A 16,928-nucleotide genomic window follows, 5' to 3' on the forward strand; every position below is an offset into this window, starting at 1 on the left:
AGTACTACTATTTAGTTATTTATAACCCACAAACATTATTCGCTTGCCTGCCTCCAGCCCTAATCCAAATCCATTTCACACTGTAGACAAGCCCCATGTTTGCCACTTTCTGGTCTGGATTTCCAGATACCCAAGCCTGGATGAGTTGAATCTGGCCAAGGAAGTGTTTTGGTTTGGGTAATTAAGGTGTCCAAAGCTGTTGTCCTGAAGCAAAGGAAGAAGCAGTTATTCTGGAATCTGACTTGATTGATTGAAGTGCTGTATTAATAGGCTAACAAAGTACAGTGGTACCTCGGTTTAAGAACAGTCCAGTTTAAGACCGATTTGATTTACAAACTCCACAAAACCGGAAAATAGTGTCTTGGTTTGAGAACTTTACCTCCGTCTAAGAACAGAATCTGAATGGTGGAAGGGCACCAGCGGCAGGAGGCCTCATTAGGGAAAACACTCCTCAGTTTAAGAACAGTTTTGGTTTAAGAATGGACTTCTGGAACGGATTAAGTTCATAAACCGAGGTACCACTGTACTCTAGAAACTTTCCTTAGTGTCAGACAAGAAGATACTTTTGCAATTAGCTGTAGTAAAGACCTGTTCCTCATAATTCTGTTTTATCCGGCAAAAAGAAGGTGAATCTGGCATGGGTTGTTTCCTGAGGAGCTAGGACTATAGATGAGTAAAGAATGTGTAATATTATGTGTATGTGTGTTTTTTGTTTTTGTTTATGAGCTACTTGGGTTTTGTTTGTTTTGTTTAAATCATACTAGACATTCAAAAGAATGATTATGAGTGATTATCATAAGAATTGACTTGCTGGATCAGACCAATATTTTTCTAGTCCTGCTGCTTCTGAATATGGAGGATCCATTTAACTAAGATGCTTAATAGCTCTTGGTAGACCTATTTATCTAATCCTTAAAAAAATTAAGCTAACAGCCATCATCTTCTCATGTGGCAGTGATTTCCACAAGTTAATCACACATGGCATAGAGAAGCAACCCCTCTTGTCTATCTTGATTGAGCATTCTGTCAATCAGTTTTATTTAGTAGTTCTAGAAAGCTATCAAAATGAAAACAGCAAAATAGTATGTCAGGGTCATAGCTAGCTAACTCCTTGTCACCATAGTTTTCTTTGTGGTGGCTTTTTTCTGGAGATGGGAATGTGTGGAGGAACATTAATTCACGCTGGCCCTGACCTGCAGTCTGAGGTAGCAATAGCCCTCTCACATGTTTGCACATCAGTGAGAACGAGGCATGAGACTGTGTGTATCTGGCTTCCAAATAAGTTTTGCTTTCATCTGTTCCTAAAAGAAATAATATGCTCTTGGAGCTTGGCATTTTCAAATTTTGAACATATTTGTACTTTGCTATTTATTTAGGTGTGCCAAAACTAACTTTGGCCTTTCTTTTGTGCAAATTAACATTGGTGATTAGTTTTTGTTAAAATTTTAATGTTTCCCCACAGGACTAATATTAGAGTAATTAAGTGGTAAGTGAAAGAAGGAAGCTCGAATGGCAAGGAATGCAAAACAATAAAGCTTATATTAGTTACATTTTTAAAATAATCATTAAGAAATGGAAAAAACTTAATTCTTAATTCCTTCTACCAAAGACTCATAACTATATTTTGAATACCTGAATTTTAACAACTGAGTTTATTCCCAATAATTGTATGGGTTTAGTTGTCCATTTTAATCCATATTGGGCTGTTACTTTGCTTTTTGAGGTATTGATTACTACAGGCATAGGCAAACTTGGCCCTCCAGATGTTTTGGAACTACAACTCCCATCATCCCTAGCTAACAGGACCAGTGGTCAGGGATGATGGGAGTTGTAGTCCCAAAACATCTGGAGAAGCGAGTTTGCCTATGCCTGGATTACTATGATACTAACTTGTCATTCAGCTAGAAATTGACTGAACTAGCCTATCATTTGCAGAATTTGTGCAACTGGATTGATTGGTCTTGTAATTATAACTTTATGTCATCAGCATATTGAATCCCTGTTGTAGGTGTTTTTTTCTAATTGCCATGCCCTAATGGCATGGTATCCAAATCATGAATAGTTTGGCATGATATCCAAAATGAGCCGTAGTTGAAATAAAGGATTCCTGTGCCTTGCACACCTTGTAGGTCTAAATCGTTCCATATGGGGGAAATAAGTTGCTAGACTGGCTTTTGTGTTAGCAAAAATCAGTTTAGTTCAATTTTAAAAGCCCATTCCTAAAGAACTGTTTATCATTTAAATAACTATAGCCATCCTACACAATCAAAGGCCTTAGCAAATTTAAAGTGAACCAAAAGTAGAGTTTGATTTGCATTTTCCTGAGTGTACATGTTTGGCACATAAAAGAGTTTTGATGAGCCTGAAATATAATTATTGTTGCTGATGTTTTTATTTATTTATTTATTCATACATACATACATACACACACACATTTTTCTTGATGAGACTCAAGGCAGCTTACAGATAAAAATAAGAAAAATTAAAAACATAGAAAATAATAATTAAAAAGAATTAAATATTGATAGCATTAAAGCTATCATATCACATCATATCATATACATACCAATAATTACAATAAAAACAGCACAACACCAGCCCTTTCATTAAAAGTAGACCTGTTGGAAAAACCTGTTGAAACAAGAAAGTCTTCACCTGCCAGCGAAAGGACAAGAAGGAAGGAGCCAGTCTAGCTTCTCTAGGAGGAAGTGCCAAAGTCTGGGAGCAGCCACTGAGAAGAACTCCAAAAACAGAAAAAAGCAGGAAGGCACCAATTGCAGGGGAAAGGAAGCTACTGAATGCACTAGAGAAAATATTCCTTTGCAAGAAAAAGGAAGGAAACTTCTATTTTTTTTATAGATATTTATTAGAGTTTCCAAATTAATACAAAAAAACAAAAAAACAAAAAGTAACAAAAAGTAACAAAAATACAAAAATACAAAATTAAAAAACAGTTAAAACAAATATCATTTCCATTACTTATTTCCATTAACTTGTTTCCCAGACCTCCTCTCACCTCCCCCTTTTGTATTCAAATTCAAATTCTTAATTCAACAAATCCTTATTGTAACTTATTTATAACTTATTATAACTTATTGCTCAACCTTTACATTACAGCTGGTAACCACTTAATTTCTGTCCAACATCATTCTAACATTCATTAATTTTGTAGTATTTCCGCAGATAGTCTTTAAATTTCTTCCAGTCTTCTTCCGCCGACTCTTTTCCCTGGTCTCGGATTCTGCTAGTCATTTCTGCTAGTCCCATATAGTCTATCACCTTCATCTGCCATTCTTCCAGAGTCGGTAAATCTTGTGTCTTCCAAGGAAGGAAACTTCTAAGCACACAAAAGAAAACATTTTCTCTTCTGAGCATAGAAGTTTTCTTCCAAAAGAGTTCCAATCAGACATTTTTGCAACACTTCATTCCGTCTCCTGGTATCAGCTTTGGTGCCATTTATTTTAAAAGAAGATTCCGCTTGCTGACCACACAATCCTGCCAGGAATCATATAGCTACCATTATATCATATCACCAAATAGAACCAAATAATTAATCGGATTTGGCTGTGTGATAATGTAACCAAATCAAATTGAAGACAATGCTTCCTGCCTATATTCTGAGTGGGTAAACATTGTCACTTCGTTTCACAAGGAGTCACAAATTAATTGCCAGAGTGAGGATAATTTTTTCAGGGGGCAATGCACTTTCACCTCAACCGTTCTATTTAGCAGAGAGTCTTTATGAATTGGGTTTGGGAGATTTTTTCCTTCATTGTATATTGCCATTTTCTTGGCCTCTTCCCATGACTGAGGAAATACTTTTTGGCATAGATTCTGCCGAACTATCTTAGCTATAATGGAACTAAAATATAAATGTTTATTATTATTAGTATTATTATACTTAGCTATGGAGCCATCTTGGCAAAAACGTATGTGTTGGTTTTTGTTGAAGATTTGTGTTAGATCCAGTGCTTTCTGAACATTAATGAGCATGTGATGTAGCTTTATCCTGCTGAGCCACTCTTAAAGAAGAAGAAAATGTGATATTCAGATTCTTTGTCTGATACAATTCATTATATACTTCTAGAAGGCAACTTCTGTGGCTTCTGGTATCTTGGCCAGCCCTCCACACCTCAGCTGTTTATCTCTTTTATAACTCTTATAAATATCATCTTCTTTTGTCACTTAACTAGTTGTGCTCACATTTCTTGTTATGTTTTTTCACCTTCCTCAAAATATTTTTGTTTCAAAGTGGTCAGAGATTTTCCTGCTTATAGGAATCTTTCAGCTTCATTTTCTTTCTTGCTCTTAGTAATACCTATTTATTCTCATTACCCTTTTTACGTCAGGCTTCTAAGTTTCACTTGTAGTTGCTTTTCTATTAATCTAATAACTCTTTCGAAACCCAAATGGCTGCTTTTGGGCCTTCCATATTAAAATATAGCCTCCCATATTAAAACTAAATTACAAGTGTATAAATGAGAGTGAAATATTCCTGACATTAATGGCTTCCACCATAAATATGTTGCGAAGGAGTATATTATTCAATTCCCAATGCTTAGTTGTTCCACTGTTACCTCTTCTAAACCACTCCATATTAATTAGTAATAAGTACTTTTTCTTTGTCTAATTCTGGATTATTGAACAAATGCCCAAACTCATGGGAAGGTAATGAGTAGGTTTTTTTACAAGATAAAAAACTGTGGCAGTTGGAATAAAATATAAAACTATTGTCACCAAGTTCTGAGTTTCAGTGGCACTTAATACCTACATAATCCCATAGTTTGTAAACCTATCTGCAAGAACGTGCTTTACATTTTTAGGTGTACACTTTCATATTGTGCATTTAATAATAGAATATTTGAAATTGGAAGACAAGGGTAAAAGGGGTGGAAGCCCCATTGTGCCAGCAGGAGTCGTTGTGCTGGTTTCTTTTAGTGCTCTGGATTGGTTGAATGCAGCCCTCTGTTTGGATGTAACAGTTTAGTGCTACGTGTGTGAGGCTGGGAAATCCTCAGGCATGCTCACACACTCCTCCTATGGCACAGCTACAAGAGAGGGGTTTAAAGCTTTCCCTTATGTTTTCAACTAACCATACTTAGTTGTTTTATCCAAACCAAGAACTGGTTAACGTTAACATTCTGTTATGGTTTAGGGATACGAGCCAATATTGTAAATCACAGGTTGAAGTAGTTTCCCTCATCATAGTTAACACTAACCACAGTTTGTCTAAATTTGGATATAACAACTTCAGTTAACTGAAAATGGAAACAAAAACTCTGTGTGTGTGTGTGTGTGTGTGTGTGTGTGTCCCCGTGTCCATGCTGGAGGAAGAAAGCGAAAGGGGAATGCACAAACCACAAGGCTTGTGCACATAACGTTAGCCATACTTTAGCATTACAGTGGTACCTCGGGTTACATACGCTTCTGCTTACAGACGCTTCAGGTTACAGACTCCGCTAACCCAGAAATAGTACCTTGGGTTAAGAACTTTTCTTCAGGATGAGAACAGGAATTGCGCGGTGGCGGCATGGCAGCAGCGGGAGGCCCCATTAGCTAAAGTGGTGCTTCAGGTTAAGAACAGTTTCGGGTTAAGAACGGACCTCCGGAACGAATTAAGTACATAACCAGAGGTACCACTGTACATTCATCAGGCCACTTTGTAGACAAGCTCTACGTTTAAAAACAAATTCCAGTTTTCAAGTCAAAGTTGTACTAGGGCCTATCCGGTTGAATATCAGGTCCATAATCTTGTGAAATGACAGAACCCCCCCCCCCCGAAACAATCCTCTCTCTCTTTATTGTCTTGTTTGTTTGAAGTGACGGTATCTTTGTTTTGTGCCTACTAAACTGGCTGTTGAAGAAATAAAATTGCATGGTTTTATTGTGGGCAGTTGTTTTGGGAGGGAAATTCCCCCCTCCCCATAAACTTTCTCCAATCTTCAACAGCTCTTTTTGTCAGTAACTCCAGCAGGATGGCGGGATGATTATGTTGCAGTTTCTAAGAAGAGGTGTTAAGGGTTTATTTAGTGCCTGCAGATTGATGGCTAATGGACTCCATTGGGCTGTTTAAATGAAAGTTTCCCACAATCTGATACTAAAGTGGAGTCCTTGAGTGAAGCTTTTATCGCTCTTTCAACAGTCTCATCAAGGAGTTCCTTTTTTCCACTCTGGGAACTTTATTTCATGTTGTGTATTTCTAATCCAAGGGTTACATCAATCAGCAATCCTGTAGAAATTTGTGGGTTGTAACAAAAAAGGAGAATTTTTGCATGCTGTGATGGGGTTTCCTGGTCTGGCAAACGCATCTATCATAGGTTTCTATGGAAAATACTTGAGCTGGGACTTAAACTGTAATTTGTTATGCTTAACATTCCCATTTGATTTCTATGACTGGGTTTCAGTTGCTTTATTTTTACTAACAGGGTTCCACTGGGGGAGATGCTTTGCCCTATGGGCGAAGCCAAAAGACTGCTTCTTTTATGCTGTCTTGGGAGATGAAAGAAAATTCATCCCTAACAGAGAGCATCTGCATGTTGTTGTTTTTTTTTAAAGGGAGAAATTATTAAACCAATATTGACAATTCTGGTTTGTTTTGTTGCTTCTTGCAATGTTGAGGGAGAGACCTACGCTATGGAAAGTAGCGTAGGGTTTACCATCACTTCCGACTGGATGGAAACACATATTTTAAAGCTGGAATCACAGGGGCATTATGGCCTGGGGCCTGTGCACACATTTTCTACGTCCCGCCGTTGTTGGTCAAATGCATTTTGCAGAGTTTTGAAGCATTAAAGAACAGAAGCTAGGAATAGGCAGTAGAGTATAAAGGACCAGCAATCTCTGAATAGTTTCCAGCCAAGCTTTGCAGATGCTATCCTATGTACTCCATTGTGACCAGAAACAGAGTGGCCCACTCATTCCATTTTGCACTTCAGCACCCTTACTACAGAGGGCAATAGGGTCATATTACAGCCCCCAGCTCAGCAGAGGCCAAGTGACTGAACAACTGGACACTAATTTCCCATCTGGTTATGTAAAACTGCTGGCTCTGTCCAGGATCCTCAGCCTTTCTTCCTGACTCACTCCATGTTGCCGCCAAACCCACCTACTTGTACTTATATAGCCCTACAGTAGTATAGTCATACCTGTTGGAATTCTGCCCCGGTCAGAGGGATGTGCCAGTCTCCAGGCACCGGCTGAATTCCTTTGACCTCCCTCCCGTGACTCCCGGCAGGAAAAACAGATGAGGTCCGTATCAGCGATTTTTCCCAGGCTGTGAGAAAAACACACCACTGCTTCTCCTCCTCCCTGCATATTCCCAGGGAGGGGAATCAGACTCAGACAGAAATGTATCTACATGCTTTTATTCCTGTCTTTAGCAGCCATACAGTTAAAGATGTCTGCTCTCTTTGAACAACAGAGAGAAACTATCAAACTCCACCCATGTACATCCTGTACAGGTCATATGACACACACTGAGCTCACATCCTGTGCTCAATAAGGAGAATGGACTGCCCCTTTGTTTCCATGGCAACAGTCACAAACATCCTGTCTGGCTTTGCAGCCACAAGCAGCTGACTTGGCTGCTTCTTGCTGCCGCATTGCTTCTTTATAGTAACAATACCTCGGGTTGAAGTAGCTTCAGGTTAAACACTTCTGGGTTTCGCTGCTCGTGCATGCGCAGATGCTCAAAATGATGTCATGCGCATGCGCGGAAACGGTGAAACGCGACCCGCAGGTGCACAGTCGCATGTTACGTTCTACTCAGTATGTGAACGGGGCTCTGGAACGGATCCCGTTCGCATCCAGAGGTACCACTGTAAAACTGTAGTAGTAGTAGTAGTAAAGACAATAGTAATAACATCACTAATAATCTGTGAGTTGTAAGTCACAAAATCTCACATTTAGAAGAGTTCAAAAGAGTTTGACTTGCATTGTTTATTCATGTATTTCAGGTTTTAAAATCTGGTTTCCTTTAACCATGTCAGCCAGATAGGCCAAACCACTCAGAATAGGGCAGATGGTACTTTGAACACTTCTGCTAACAGGACTTCAGTGCTGTCTGTCTTTGACTTCCCGCTCCCGCCCTTCTAAAGTGTTATCTATTCTTTCTCATTTTTGAGGCAGCCATGACAGCTCTGTCATTTCACTAACGCCTCAAAATTTTTCTTTCTGTTGTCAGTCAGCACACATCAGTCACAGAACTCTGATGGTTGTGATTGATGGCAAAAAAAGAGAAATAGGAAAAGGGTCTGAACGTTGTGTCTAAAATAATAATTTTCTATTTTTACTATTACGTGCAAACTTTTGTTGGAAAATGGCTTGGGTTGCATCTCAGACATGTTATGTGCAGTACTATATTGATTAAAGAAAAACAGTGCTACAGATAAGAGGCCTCTTATGTGCTTATTGACACGCGACATTTGAAAAACATGGCACAATCCCATTACAGAAGCACTTTTAAGACCCATTGAGTGGAGAAATTTTTAAGCATACACCTGTTGGCTATAACGCAGATGATGGCAGCAGACTAATGCTTGCCACTGAGTGTGAATTCAACAAGGAGCTATAGACGCTTCTGTCTCTCTGAGTAGATCTCAAAGAGCTTTTTGCATTATATAGTTATATGTACACTTAAAAATGTGATGTGTGCAGCAGCTCTTAGGCTCCCATTGAAATAATTGATAACTATTAAGACTTACCTTTGACTGAATCATGTTCTGCCTTACTTGTATATGTAGGATTCAGTGAATCGGAATTCAGAGATTATAATTTGCTACTAAGGAAGTCAAAATGTTTTATGGGTTATAGGCATCCTACCTCTTCCTTTGCATCTGGGCGATAACCTCTCTCCCTCTCCTCCAGTAGATTTTAAGTTACAGAGGGAGATAAAAGACAATTTTAACGTAGAAATTTGAGTTAATGTTTTCATGAAGGAAGTTTTTAAATATTCTTTTAAATATCTACCTGTTACAGATATCTAAAATGAGCGAGTGGAGCTGACAACAAAATGTTGTAAAGTACTCCTATTCAGGTTTCCAAACCCCCCATTTCACTCCCACTATGATCTGCTCCAACAACATTCAGCATTCTGTACACACTAAGCATGAAACTATAATAAATACTTATATCTGGCTTCCAGAAATTTCCATATTGGCAACAATAGCCGTGTGTGACCAAAACCCCCAAACCAAACCAAACCAAAAATCCTTTTTTCATAGATATAATTTGCTTTTATTAAGTTAAATTCCTATTAAAAAATAATACATTCCCCACAAACTTGTGTTTGGGCTACTATTTTCTATTTCACACTATGGGCCTAAGCAAAAGCAAAAGCAAAGCAAACCCACACAGTTTTTGCCCAAGCCTGGCTCTCTTCTTATGTGGCCACTGGTTTTCCCTTTATCCAGCTCTGGAGACTAGGTGGATGTGGCTCGCACCCACCATTTTTATTTCTTCACAGTATCTCAGGTCTTTAATGTATTGCACCTCAAGAACAACGTTATGTTGCAGCTTACCAGGCATCATGAGGGAATTAAAATGCCAGGTGTCACACACCGTATTTGCCGAGTATATCAGTTTTTTTCTAATTGCAGCACCTACTTGCTGCTTTCACTATAACAGCCCTCTCTGTCCTTGCCACTACCACCCATCAACCTAGGGTAGGGTGACCCACCTGAGTGGAGAACTGAAGGCCTGCCAAACTTGGTGGTGGCCCTGAAGCCAGCCATGTTTCGCTGCCTTAAATCTGGCTACAAACCCAGATGTAACTGTGAAGCCATGGTTTAGTTTGCTGAGATAAACCCTGGCCTCAAAAGTTGTGTTTAAGCTGCACCACCTTGTCACATAGCAAGAAGAGAGATTGGAGAGGCATATGAAATATGGTTTGGTAACCTTGGGTTTGTTCATGACACTGAGCATAGTTAATGAAAATTATGCTGTACAATTACCTAGGTTCACATCCTAGTTTATAGCCAATCCTGAATCATGCTTTAGGCTTTAAGGTATAACATTTAGCCATGGTTAAAAAAGAAAAGAAAAAAAAGATCACAGATAAGCATTAAGTCTGCCCAGGACCACATAAGAATTATTCTAACATATCTTACTTTACACACACACACACACACACACAAACACACACACACACAAGTTAAATCTAGTTCAAGTATATATTCTGTAATAATATGCAATTGCAGGAACAATTCCTTTCAATGAAACTAGTTTAATAATAAATTCAATACTGTAGCAGTCTGGCTGCAGGATTTTTTTTTTCCAGTGGTGGGGAGAAAAGAGAATCATGGGAAATATTTTGTTCTCCCTGGGAGCCAAGGCAATGTATTTACTTCAGGTTTTATTAAATGAGTTATAAATTTTCCCAGCAATTTACTCATAGCTCAAGAGGTTTAATTTGCATGTGTTGCCTTTTACAATATGCTTTTGGTAATGTTGCAGATGCTTCTTCCTTAGCTTCAGTAAACAACAGGCAGTTGGCCAGGTTTTGACTGAACATTTGCCAACTCATGGAAAATTAGTTAACTCTTTGGTGCCCAGAGTTTGACACTTTACTTGCATCATCCAAAATAATAGGAAGAATGAACAGGAAACACGAGGCCCAAAAGAGCACAATAGAAAAACTTTTCTGATGAAAACTCTTCCAGAATTTTTTTTTTTACACCACTTCATTTTATATTTAATTGAAACCAAACATTAAAATATAATGGTCCGTCTATGCAGCTTGTTATTCCTTGCAAGCACAGGATTTGGTACTGGGAATAGCATTATAGTTACAAAATATGTAGGAAATGTCTGGTGGAATCATAGAAGCCATGGTCAAGAGCAACTAAATAAAATTTCCTGTGGACAGGGGCAGAATGGCTCTTTGCTGTTCCCCCAGAATAGCAGTTGCGTGCCCAGATGTCGTGAGACCACTGCCCTGCAGGGCACCGCCGTCCAAAAGACCACTCATGACAACATTATATGGTTTGAATTAGGCCACAGCTTTATTGACTACAGATGTAAGGGGCTTGGCATAGGCATTGGGTCAACCAATATCAACCAACCCATTTGCTGGATGATCAATCAAGGGGTTGAACCAGTGTCAAGGACCAGTATGACATACATCAAATAGAAGCCACCTCTCGAGGAGTGCGGAGGAGCACTATGGCTCTAGCTCCACCTGCGCGTTCAGACAGAAACACCTCTTCCTGGATCCCTTTAACAGGATATACCAATCCCTGGAGCAGGCAGAGGCTTACAACCTCCGCTCTGAACATGACTAGGTTTTACCCAATGCCTTCTTCAACAAAGTTGTGACAATTACTACAAGGTAGGTGAAATCCCCCAGGTCTGCCTATAGACCTGCCAGTAAACTTCCTCCATGGCACCGAATATGGCAACTGTCCATAGCAAGGTCAGATCCAACCTACCTACTGAAGTGGGTGATAAAAAACCAGCAATAGGGCGTGGGGTGGGAGATCCAAAATAGATCTGTGGTTCCCTGTCCATAGGACACCCACTTTTATCCCTGGGGAGCAGACCTGAATGAAGTCCTCCTGGGGACTCAGTCAGTCCCCCCCCCCCCAGTGAGCCCACCCACCAGCCCACCTACCTTTGGTCAGTCTGGCAGGCAGGGTCATTCTGAGTCTTTCCAGCTGGAGGAAGAGGTGTGTTATGGGAAGACCCAGCCCAGGGACTGCTTTGGTGGTGGGCCAGCCCTGTTCCACAATGCTGCACTATTGTGTGTGTAGGTGGAAGAAGCAGAGTATATTCTCATGCAAAAGGAGTAAGCTATATGCAAAATTGCTTAATATTCATGAATCATACAAATCACAGAACTCAACTGCTATGGCACAGAGTATACATAGGCTTAATAGTGGATATTTATTTATTTGACATTTTTAGCCTGCTTTCACCTGATGATTTTTTGTGAGAAGGATTATTTTGTATTAAATTAAGAACTGAACAAAAACGTACCATTTGGGATTAGCTTTCACTTAGGTAAAACCACCTCCAACTGATACTGTTCTCTTACACAACATTGCTATTTGCTGATTTTTTAATTTCTTAACTGTACACATTCATATCCCACCCTTCTTCAAAGGAGAGTTGGTTTCAAGCTGGCTAGTTTCAAAGAAACCATAGTGGTCAATAGCCACAGTTTGTCTGCATCATAGGAGAGGGGAGTTGAAATTAAGCCCAAGACTCGCCTAGTCTTGATCATGTCGTATTAGATATTTCTTTACAATGCTTTTAAAAATCGATATACTAAAACTATGGTTTAGACTGATGTCAAAACACAGTGAGAAAGCACAAAATTATTAGTAGTAAAAAGCTTTAAGTAAAAACTAAACACTGCTGCTAAAAATGAAGCTCATGTTTGAGTTTGCCCCACACATCAGAAGGCATCATCGTTGAAACAAGTGGACTTGTGTACCTGAGTGTGACAAGAGCAGGCAGAAAGGATGGGTATGAGCCTGCCAAAGTATGTACTTGTGTGTTTAGTCTGGCCTATTAACCAGTTTAAACTAGGCAGCGTGCCCACAAAGCAAGGAGTGTTACTTCTTCCTGCCTCGTTCAATACATTATCCAGTCCTAGGCATGCACCTCCACTTCTGCAGTGTGTGGTTGTGTTTTCCTTTTGTATTTGGTTACTGCTTCCCCTAATGTTTTAAAATGTGCACTAGCCCAGCACTGAAATTAAATAAAATGAAGATGGTAGGCCAGCCAGTGATTTTTCATAACCAGTCTTGCTCTCAGTTTCCGTCTGTTCATTTCATCATACTGTCACTTCCACAAGGCCCTACATTTGTGAGAATGCTCTGTGTTGCATACCTTGAAGGTCTAAGTAAGAAATATAGGAGGCTGTGTGTAAGGGAAACGTTTCAGCATAATTTTTAATTTTTTTGCCCAGGCAGAAATTGATGTGCTACTCCAAAAGAGTTAGCTCACCCTTCCATTTGAGAGGTTTGCCTTATATGTGGAGGAAGGACGTGGATGTGCATGGGGGGAGATGAGGAGCTCTGACTAACTAGAGTAGGTACTATTTTATCCCTTTGTGGTGCTTACTGTTTATCCTAATTCAATGATAATTTGCTATAGATGAATTGCTAATGTGTGTACACTGTTGGCCACAGGCTGCCACTTGGCATTCATCCCACCCAGAAGGCCAGCTAGCAATCGAATTGTGAAGACATGCAGCAGTGCCCACTGTCAAAGTAGGTCTCCTTAGGGGAACAGCTGTTGCATTTTTATGATGAGCATTGCTTGTTACAGAGAGGTAAATTTGGCACAAATCTTGTACGTGTCCCAGGGACCTAAATGACAAGGGTGCTGCTTACATGAACCTTCAGCCTAATGCTGGTAGGATTTTGTAGACAAACAGTAAATTGCTAAGCTATAGGAATGTACAGTCTGCCATGGTTTATTTTAAGATTCCCCCCTTCCCCAATACTACACAAGCAGCCAACAGACTGCCCCTTCTCTGAACTTTTTTGTAACTGAATGAGAACAGGAGAAAGGGAAGGGGAAATGAGAATTGAAAGAGTGAGGCAGGCAGGACAGGAAGGAAGAGGAGAAGGGGAAATAACAGAGAAAGAAGGAAGGTAGAGACAAGAAAAGTTGAGGAAAAGATATAGAGGGAACAAGAAAAAATCAAGGTGCCTTGAAATGAATGAAGTAAGAAGATGCAGCTGGTCCTCAAATACTGTAATTTGGGGAACATATTCTCTCCCTTCCCTATAGTTGGGTACTATAGTGACTCCCTCCTTCCCAAAAAGCTTAATTGAGGGACTATGCTCCCATTCCCGGCCAAAACACTGGTGACTAGGTTATCATAAAAACCCAAGAAGAGCCTGCTGGATCAGGCCAATGAATCCTGGGATCTGTCATTTGTTAAAAGTGTTGAGAATGGTTTGGAAATTCCCTATTCCCCTCACAGCTACAATTCCCAGAGTTCCCTGGGAGAATAGATTGATTGTTGAAACCATTCTATTGTAGCATTCTAGTGTGACATTCCTCATTTAGCCTATAAGAAAAGCAACAACAACACATGAATAGAGACTAATGCCACAAAAGTTACTCTCTGTCCCATCCTGTCCCCCCTTCTTCATGTTTTTGAAGGATAAGCTCCTCCCCTCTCCTGCATTTTTGACCCTACAGGGCAAGAAGGAAGTAGCTCGGACCTTCACTAGCATATACCATCTAAATATGAAGGTAGTATATAACCATCGACTAGTCAGTGGGGTAGTCAGGCTTCCATGTCCCCATAGGTCCTACTCACAGGTGAACAGTCACATAAACATAGACAACTATACTAGGAAAGCACAGCTATCTAGAAGCCAAGTAAAAAAGAACAATCCAGAGCACTCACCTTGTGATACTAAACCATACCAGACAAGTTACAGAGCGGAACATTAACTGTTCCATTACTGGTCCTGAAATGACACGAAGGCATTAGTAGGCTTTTCCTCCATAAGTTTGTCTAATCCATTTTTAGAGTCATCTAAGCTAGTGGCCTTCACCACATCTTGTGCTGTACAAACAAGCGTTTCCCCAAAATGTTCTGCTTCTTTCTCCTCCCACAGATACCAAGGAAGAAAACAGAGAACTCTTTCTTGGCAACTGAGTCCTTTGGTTCTAAATATTAAGCTTTCGCTATAATTAAGAATGCAAAATGGAAACGTTTTGTTTTGAAATGTTTGGGGAAACTGCTATTTATGAAGTGATTTGCAGATTACCAGTACGTTCAGTCTAGAGGCAAAACGAACAATCCCAAGAGCTTAAAAGACATAACAGTATATTTAGTTTACAACAAAACCCAAACACACCTGCTTATGTATGAGGTTGGAGTTTCAGACAAGTGTTGAGCTGACAACTCATTTTTGACATAGCTGCATGGAAAAAGTTGCAGGGAATTGAGATGCATTTTTGAGATGAACCATTTTGGAAAGTTTAGTGCCTCTGACTTAATGAGGCATGGACTGGGGAGGGTGTGTGATGTGAGGAGAGCCCCAGGGGCCAGACAGGAGAGACCTGGAGGTCTGTATATGACCTCTGGATCTGAGGTTCCCTACCATTGGTATAGACTCTTGGGCATCCTTGGTTAGTAGATGCAGAATTCAGAATTCTGAGTGACACAAATTCCATTCAGCTGTTACCCAACAAAGGAGCTGCAGGGCTGCACCTTTAGCCTTACCTCCTTGCTAAACACTCACCCTACAGCCCTTTTGTACTCACATTGCCTCTTCATGCAAGCAAACAGCTACAGTGCCACTCAGTGTCCACACGTTAACAACAGTGAAACTGAAACATGGAATGTAATACGGAGCATCCTCTTGGGTAGGCAGTCTTGTTCCATTTCTAAAGGCAAGCTTTCAAATCTTGTAGCAATATTTGGCGCAAAAGAGTTAGAGCACAGGCAAAGGGTCATGCTAGGTTTTGACAGTGTAAGCTCAATCACCGGGTTAGAGAAATAGTGAGAAGAAGATGCTATCAAGACGATGAGCACAAGGGTCTCTCTGACATGGAGGAATGGGCAGAATAGGATGACCCTGCTGGTAGACCACGTACTGCTATTTGTCACTGCCCTGACTGACAGGCTTCTGCAAAAGAGAACATAGAAAGGCCATTTGTGTCTTGGAGTGTTGTTTATTTTCTAAGTTATTTTGGGACTGTGTGCAGTCTAGTCTCAGAGCCTTCTCTAGGAATGGAATATACATAACATCAGCTCAGGTTTAATATCTGCCCCTGTGACTAGCAATGTCCAGGGGTCATGAATGATGGGCATTCTGACCTTGCATGTTCAACAGAGCAGTATCATTAACCTACTGCACTTCCTAGCTACAGAAAAAAAACAGACTGCAAGGATCCTGTCTTGAAAATAGCCATCCTACTCAGGATTAACCAGGCAGATTAACCAGTTCCCCTTGCCACCTCTGTAAAGGTCATTATTGTCCTCATTTTATAGAGAGGAAACTGAACCTGAGTGTTGGCTTCTTGGGTAATATCATTCCAGGTGTCCCATTCACTTCAGATCCAGGGTACTGCTAGTGGACCTGATGATGCCACATGGTTAATGGTTTTTGGAAGACTCAGAGCCTGGAGCAAACAAGCGTCTTCTCTCAGTTTACAGTGAGAACTGCTATGGCTCTCTCAGCAGCTGGGCCAATATGAGTCCCTACCACTGAGCCTCAAAGGCATCCTTGGACTTCTGGTTAACAACAGCAGGTGAAGAAGAAAAGTTGTAACTGCATGGACATCAAATGTTCAAATGATTTAAGATTCAGGGTATATTTTTAATGCAGGAGATAAATGAAGATATAATTTAGCTGGCCACCCTGATGGGTCAAAATGCCAGAACTCACCTTTCTCTCCATTTAAGTATTACAGAGTAATAAGAATTGTAAATTTGGAACTCTGGCTAGAGAAGACATTTCAACTGTAATATAGCGTCAGGTTGATAATTCCTACTAGAGTAACTTTTAAAAGGACAAAAAAGTTCTGTGAAATTGTATACAATTTTTAATGCATTTGGAAAATTTGAGCAGCAAGGCATCATTTAAAATGATAAATGGGGAAAAGAATAAGCAAATGGTGTTGTGTGATATATGACTGAGTATGTACAAAAGGTGAGAAGAGGAACCTAGGATCTAAAATTCAATGCCAAAGAGACAGCAAATGGAGAAAAGGAAATGGAGGGGAAGGGTAAACCAGAGAATATATGTTTAGTAGAAGTGACAAAAAGAAAAAGAAAAAAGGAGCTACTTGGTTTCTAGCGAAAGTGTTCTTTCTAATTTACTTTTGCAATGTTTTAAAAAATTGATTTTAACTTTGAAACAAATCCACAAAATTGGGGTACCAAAGGAACTGAAAGCAGCTTAAAAATGCTAAGCACATTTTCCCTTTCACCTCCCCATCCCTTCTGCCTTGCT

At 39.9% G+C, this 16,928-nt stretch overlaps 1 protein-coding gene and 1 long non-coding RNA gene across 2 annotated transcripts in view; one reads left to right on the forward strand and one right to left on the reverse strand.

Moving 5' to 3' along the window:
• LOC307216617 overlaps positions 1–15,083 on the reverse strand; it is a 24,566-nt gene extending 9,483 nt beyond the window's left edge. Inside the window, exons 1-3 of the long non-coding RNA XR_013839223.1 lie at positions 14,826–15,083; positions 14,369–14,432; positions 11,609–11,732 (exon numbers count right to left, since the gene is read on the reverse strand). This is a non-coding gene — a long non-coding RNA (uncharacterized lncRNA). The remainder of the gene's footprint in view (positions 1–11,608; positions 11,733–14,368; positions 14,433–14,825) is intronic.
• LRMDA (leucine rich melanocyte differentiation associated) overlaps positions 1–16,928 on the forward strand; it is a 744,858-nt gene that overhangs the window by 335,766 nt on the left and 392,164 nt on the right.

Source organism: Podarcis cretensis (genome assembly GCF_951804945.1).
Source record: "Podarcis cretensis genome assembly, chromosome: 5".
Taxonomy (NCBI): Eukaryota; Metazoa; Chordata; class Lepidosauria; order Squamata; family Lacertidae; genus Podarcis; species Podarcis cretensis.